This window comes from Humulus lupulus, chromosome 3, assembly GCF_963169125.1.
Source record: "Humulus lupulus chromosome 3, drHumLupu1.1, whole genome shotgun sequence".
NCBI lineage: Eukaryota > Viridiplantae > Streptophyta > Magnoliopsida > Rosales > Cannabaceae > Humulus > Humulus lupulus.
The window spans coordinates 151,994,765-152,001,548 of record NC_084795.1 but is presented as its reverse complement, the minus strand read 5'-3'; the positions used below and the strand labels follow the sequence as shown (position 1 = coordinate 152,001,548).

At 37.2% G+C, this 6,784-nt stretch overlaps 1 pseudogene; it reads right to left on the bottom strand.

Annotated features, from left to right (window-relative positions):
* Positions 1–461: 461 nt before the first annotated feature.
* On the bottom strand, positions 462–5,105 carry LOC133825144 (magnesium transporter MRS2-4-like; annotated as a pseudogene).
* Between the last annotated feature and the right edge of the window lie 1,679 nt (positions 5,106–6,784).

Below are 6,784 nucleotides of genomic sequence, written 5' to 3'. Positions count from 1 at the left end.
TTGTATGTAGTGAGCCTAGATAAATGTCTGTAATCGCTACATTAAGATTACATTCAATGATAAATAAAATTTTAAAAAAAACATAAACAAAAAGAATACACAATATATATAAAAACTAACATATGAAAGAGGTGTCAAATGAAATACAAGAAAACACAACCAAAAGATCAGAGAATATCACTATCCATACATGAATCGTACAAATATATAGGCAGGTCTCCTAAAAGACCTTGGAGATAGCAAGCATGCAATAACTAGGCATTCTTTCATAGCGATCAAACAACAGAATTAGTACTAACCAGTGATTTCTAAGTCGATCCAAACAAGAGGCATCTTATACTCTGTTGAAGGGGTATTATGTTTGGTTTTTTCCTCCATTGCCTTGCTATCATGGTTACTTGCTTTGTTATCTCCCATGCCTGCACCAAGAAGTCTGTAATAATTATTAAGAACAATTTGGAAAACAATAGCAAACAGGCACATTTCCTATCAATGATTGTACATAAGGCATCAATCAAACTCAACTAAATACCAATAAATCATTCCAAAAATAAATAAAAACAAAGAGGACAATGAAATAGGTGGATCCCACGAGTGGAGTCCAATTCTTCTGTGCAAGTGTGGTGATATCACATAGGTGACAAGTGCATCAGAAATCAAAACAGGACAAAGAAATAGCAACACCAGTCAAATGAAGAAAGGGTCCAATACAAAAAAATCACTTGCTTTGCGAAGGTTTTCTTAAAACACGGATCCTAAGCACATTTAAGTCTAATATCTTATCTTCCATCCAGCCCTAGAGAAATATGCAATGGTATACAGATACTTTCTGCTAGAGAGATTTATGAATTGAAGTCGGTATTGATGAATTTTGCAGATTATATAAACACAATAAGTGATGGTAACAAAGTTAACTTACGAGCCAAGCAGCTTCTTCCATCTAGCATATCCTAAAACAAGTAAGAAAATTAATAGAGAGCCTGCAGTAATACATCCAACAAAGAGCTCAAATATCCCCTCCGTTTCGTACAAAGTACAAGGAATGTTCATAGCAAACATTCCTGCAATCAAAGTTTCGATTGCTATGGAAAATGATGCAATTGTCAATGTCAACTGGAGCTGAATGAGTTCGTTTTGCTGGTTGTCTAGTTAGGTGTTGACGTAGTCTTCTGTGTCATCAATGTACTCTCGAACCTGCAACCCATTGAATAATTTAGTACAAAAATGAAGTTTTTATAAACAAAAATGAAGTTTTTATAAACATAAACTCAGTTATCATCCATACAGCAGATTTCTACAAAATTGTTAATAGAACTTGACAACATGCTATTTGAAATTGTTGGCTTTCTTTAAAACCATGGGGGCAGAGACTTATATGGTGAATCTAAATCTTCCACTTAGTCCAAAAGAGAAGAAACAAATATAAATTTAAATTTGGCAACCCCTTGAGTTCAGAAAAAGTTACAGAACAACTAAAATGAGAATCAAAACCTCGAATTTGTTGATTCACCAAAGGGTTTAGTTAGCTCCAACTTGTACTTTCCACAGATTAAAAATTCTCAAATTAAAAATTCTCATAGTCATGTCATCCCAGAAGTAGACAAACAATCAAAATTTCATGTAAAATAAAGCACAAAATGCTAAATGCTTGCAGAATTACAGCTTACATGAAACTTACTGTTACACTTCCATGTACTTTAAATAAAACTTGGCATAAATATCATGTTTAAATTGCTAGTATCAGAAATAGCACTCACAGACAATATCTGGTTTCGTGTTCCATCCAGCTGCATAAAATATGCCTCAAGCAACATCTCTAGATCTTCAACATCATTATCATCCAAGTGGTTGCTCACCAAACTCCCACTTCTCCTAGAACTAATCCGAGGAAGATGAGTAGCAATGGTGTTGATGCTATTTGAACCAGAACCTCCCAACAAAGCTTCAGATTGTTGAATCTGGATCCACTTCCTTGTCAAGTTCAAATGTGCCATATCTTCATTGTCATCCAAAAGATGTTCGATTTCATCCCTCACCTGCCATTATACATAAATGTACTTGTCATAAATATGTAATATATTGTACTGGCATAGAGGAACAACTAAAACCATTTGGGAGACTCATTTTGTCATAATTGTTGTTTTTAAAATTAAACCATATCAATTTTCTATATTGTCTTGATGTGTTCAGATGACATTTGTTTTTAAGATAACTCTATTTTTCCTCTTCCAAAATGATGGAATTGATGACAACGCCACTAGTTGCAGATATTTGAGGATGAGAGAGACACACACTCAGAAACAGAAAGAGAGAGAAGGATAGGAAAAAGATTTGTAACTGTCTTTGTAATAGGGTTTAATGTTCAGATTTTGGAGAAACCCAAGCCAGTTTTGCTCCAGATCATCTCCCATTTTCTTCCAAGAACTGCTTTTTTTTCAATTTAATCTTGACAATCTATTTTTATCAGAAGATGGGGCAACAGTGTAATATTAGAGAAGTATTATGGACAAGGAAAGAGGTAATTTCAATTTAATCTTGACAACTAAATTGTTAAAATTCTGATCAGAAGATGGGGCAATAGTGTAATGTTAGAGAAGTACTACAGACAAGGGAAGAGGTAACGCTCGTTTGTGGCTGTGAGAAAAAAATTTCAAGAGAGCCAAAGCATTGCCCATTCAAGTTCTTGTTAAAACCTTTAGGTACCTTTTGACTTTTTTTATTCATTTATTCCTTTTTAAATATAACCCTTAATGCAATATAATAAAATAAAATAAATATAACCCTTAACTTAAAGAAATTGAAAAGAAAATAAGAATTATAAGAAACCTATTGCGTACTTAGATATAATGTCTATCATAGTTCCATTATAAGAAGCTATGAAAAGTAATCACATAAAACTCCCATCATAATAGAAACTTAACTTAAAAATATATATACACATAAATATTTTTGAAAAGGACAAAACAAATTTCTTTTTATCTGATAAACCTCATAAAATGCTCGTATGTTGGTTTACTCCAGAAGGAGCAGTGGAGTCTAGAGGCTAAAGTTGTCCTGGAAGTGTGTACATGATATCCAGGGTTATCAGGGTGAGGTTCTTATAGTTAGATAAGGAGGTATGAAAATATAGGAAAGATTTGGAGTAAATTCCTTCTTGCTGGGAGGTTGTAGGGGATCCTCAAAATCCCTAGCCTTCTACTTATGTTTTCTGGCTTGTTCACCCTATCTCTTGACTGGTTGTTCTAAGCTCCGTCTCTTTTTGCAATCTCCCAAAGTTCAGTGCTTGAAAGAGAAAATGGTTGTAAAGAGTAGGAAGAGAGCTAAATAGCTATATTTTCTTCCCACTAAAGAGAATCATCAGTACAGCCATAATCCAAGTAGCAGTCCCTCACAAGAAACAATTTGATTCATGATGCTAAACAACCATAACAAGCTAAGATATTCCGAGTTCTGACTCATACATATGGCCTTGGATGCTTAATCTATGGAATCCAAATAGGTATCATTTTAGAAATACAAGAAAGTATCAGGTTTATCTGATCTGATTAGATAATTAAAAAAATCTAATAAAAATATATCAATGTTGAGGCATCATTTTATGTATTGTGACCAAATGTTTTTTCCTTCTCCCTTCAAATAAAATTTCTAAAATCAAACTAATGACCTACATACATCTACTTATTCCTCATGAAACTAGAACATAATCCAGATGAGTTATATGGCATCAACTACCATGAGTATAAGATAAACGTGGTAATAATAACATCGCAAGGACACAGAAAATGAAGTCATCAAGCATACCTTTTGAACACGTTCAAGCAGACGAGTAAGATTGCTCTTTAAACTCCGGAGGAGTTCAAGATTCTTAGTGCTTACATTCCTTGCCAGTTCATCCAAAACAGGGTAAGCTTCTCTCTCGAGGTCCGCCATACTGGAATCCAAGAACGTACAAACAACCTCCAATGCAATCTCAAGAACTTGAAACTCAAATGGAAGCTCACATTGCAGACCTTCAACAGCCTCTGGAACAGGTAACCAATGTCTACTTGTTAAATCATTCATTTCATTTTCTTGTTCCTCAAAAGGACATGCTGCTCCATTGATCTGAAATGGGCCTTTATTAGGAAGTTGTTGCCTGAGTTGATCCACAAACGGAAGAACTTCCTGGCGAAGAGGGTCAAGCAACAACACCTCTTCAGCTGTAACTATTGCCTTAATAAATTCTAAATTAACCACCATGGCTTTCTCTCTTGCTGTAAGACAAATATAGCAAATATACATATACAATTTATCATAACCAACTACCATACATAATTAATATACAACAAACAAAGAATCAGATACCAGGGCTCATCGATTCTTTAGCTACTTTTGACTAATTGGACTGTAAAGCTATAGCTTGGGCAGATTTCATTTAATTGAGGGGAACGGGCAAGGTGAAAGAGAACAACTCCAAAACAGTTTCTTCTGAAATTGTTCATATAAATAATCTGTAACTACATTAAATTTTCAAAACTAGAAGACATATATATATATATTCCCTAAACAAAATTTACAATATTCTGATATTGAAATTAGAAGAAATTCACATCAAAAAAGGGGAAATTACCAAGGATATTAGAGGAATGAGAAAAGAGAGGTCCAAGATTCCTCAAGTCGCAAGGGGGAATGGAGGCGCGGCGGATTATGGTATTCTTGTCACACTCAACGAGCTCCGATTGCCCCGCGCGATCGAATCTCATCCATAGCCTTGCTCCACCAGTTTTCTTCTTCCCCTTAACACCCCCAGCAGTGGCGGCGGCGGAAATCAAGCTGCTACTGTTGTTGTTGTTGGTACTAGGCGTCGAGGAGGTGGCATCTCCGATCGAAGAATGGGTGGTCTGAGGCAGTGCAGAGAAAACAATGAATAGAGAGGGAGAACGGAGTAGAGCTAGGGCTAATTGAAAATTCTTTCCTTTTGTATTCCGCTTTTTTTTCCAAACAAATAATTTAGCGCTTTTATTTTGGTTTTTTTGGAAAGTTACCGCATTTTTGTTTTTTAAAGGAGTTAGCGCTTTTTTTTTAGATATACTATAATACTTTTTAAATAAACTTATAATCCAGTGTTATGGAAAGTGATATTTGGTGTAGTGGCGGATATCTTGGTGGTGGAGTCTTCTCCTCGATCCCACTTGATGGGATTTGTCTCCTGAAGTGAATTGTTCGCCATCATAACTTACATCCCAGGGGGTATAGATTGACTGTTGTTAGGAAGATGATGCAAGCCTGCACCTTATTTCTGGCCCCTTTACTATGCTTGTGCTACTTGCCCGTCATCGGGCTTGCTATGATCTGGGCCATTAGGTTTCCTTATTCATTGTTCACTGAGCCCAGGTTGGGCCGAACCTCATTTGAGGGCCCATGGACCCGCTCGACCATGCCATGTGTCATAAGTGGAAAATATGGATAACATTTACCCATAAGTATTCAACCGTGTTAGCATGGTGGAGACTTGCCTTCTTTATCTCGGATCAATCACAAGTATCCTGATTCGTTTACCTAAGTCCAGGTTCATTTACCAGGATCCAGGTTTCTTTACTTGGGGGCCAATTGGTCGACCCTCGTGCTCTCACATTCCCAAGGTCCTAGACATGTGTCTCCAAGTTGATGGTGCATCTGTACCACTCGCGCCCTAAAAATATGGAGAGAATTTTTTAATGACCTAGGTGGCCGATGGGTGTCAGAACATTTCTCAAAGAATCCCATCTGTACGAAAAAGGTAGTTTGGGCACTTGAGAGGGCTTCCTAATGCTTCTGCACTATCCAAAGCCGTCAAATGGTGATTATTTTGGGATTTTCAACGTGGACCGTTGGATGAGGTAGGCGTAGATTGTGGATTGAAAAATCCACGTTTAGTACTCGATTGGGCCAATTAATACCCCTGCCCCGTCTGAGACCATCAGATGAGGACAGTCTTGGGATTCTCATCGTGGACCGTTGGATTGAATAGTAACTTTTCTTCCTATAAATACCTCAGTAGGCTTACTTCCACATTTTACTGATCCCAAATTATCAATCTAGAGAGCAAAGAGCCAGAGCTTCGTATGTCTGAAGTTTCCTACAAACTTCTTCGATGATTAGTGCATCTTCATGCCCATTTGTTTCCAACGAAGCCTTTTTCCACTCAGCAAGCAGACAACTCTGTCCCGACCAACTATTCTGGAAGCGTCGACGAATTGTCGCACTGTCTCCTCCAATTCAAGAGTGAATTCTTGTCGGCGTTGTCGCCTGAGTTTAAACAAATTCTAGATCCACTATCCAACAATAAGTTTTCTAGTCATTTTCTTATTTCTTTTGGTCTTTTTTATTGCCATGTTGTTTTCTCGACTGTATAGCCGTTAGGGCCACGACCACCGTGTAGGGTGGTTCTAGGTAGTGGTAGTTGTAGAGATGAATAGTAGGGTTTCTAGATGACACCTTATACCATAGATAGTTTGACTGGTGGAGCGGGATTGATTGTCCTAGACCATTGAACTTGGATGCCTCCAAACCATTTGGGTGAATTAGTTTATTAGAAAATACCCTTGGCCTTTAGTTCCCAATTTATGTTCCTGGGATCTCTATTGGTCACGGATCTGGGTCCGGAGGGGACCTCTCCAAGTAATTTTAAGAGAATCCTCGTACCTTAACCAGTTTTCTAAGGTTTTGGTGCTAACTGCTTGATTCTCACTTTTCTTGTCACTTTCAAGTCTTTGATCATGGGTCGTGGCATTACTCTGCATCTGAAAGATGATGTCCAAGCGGG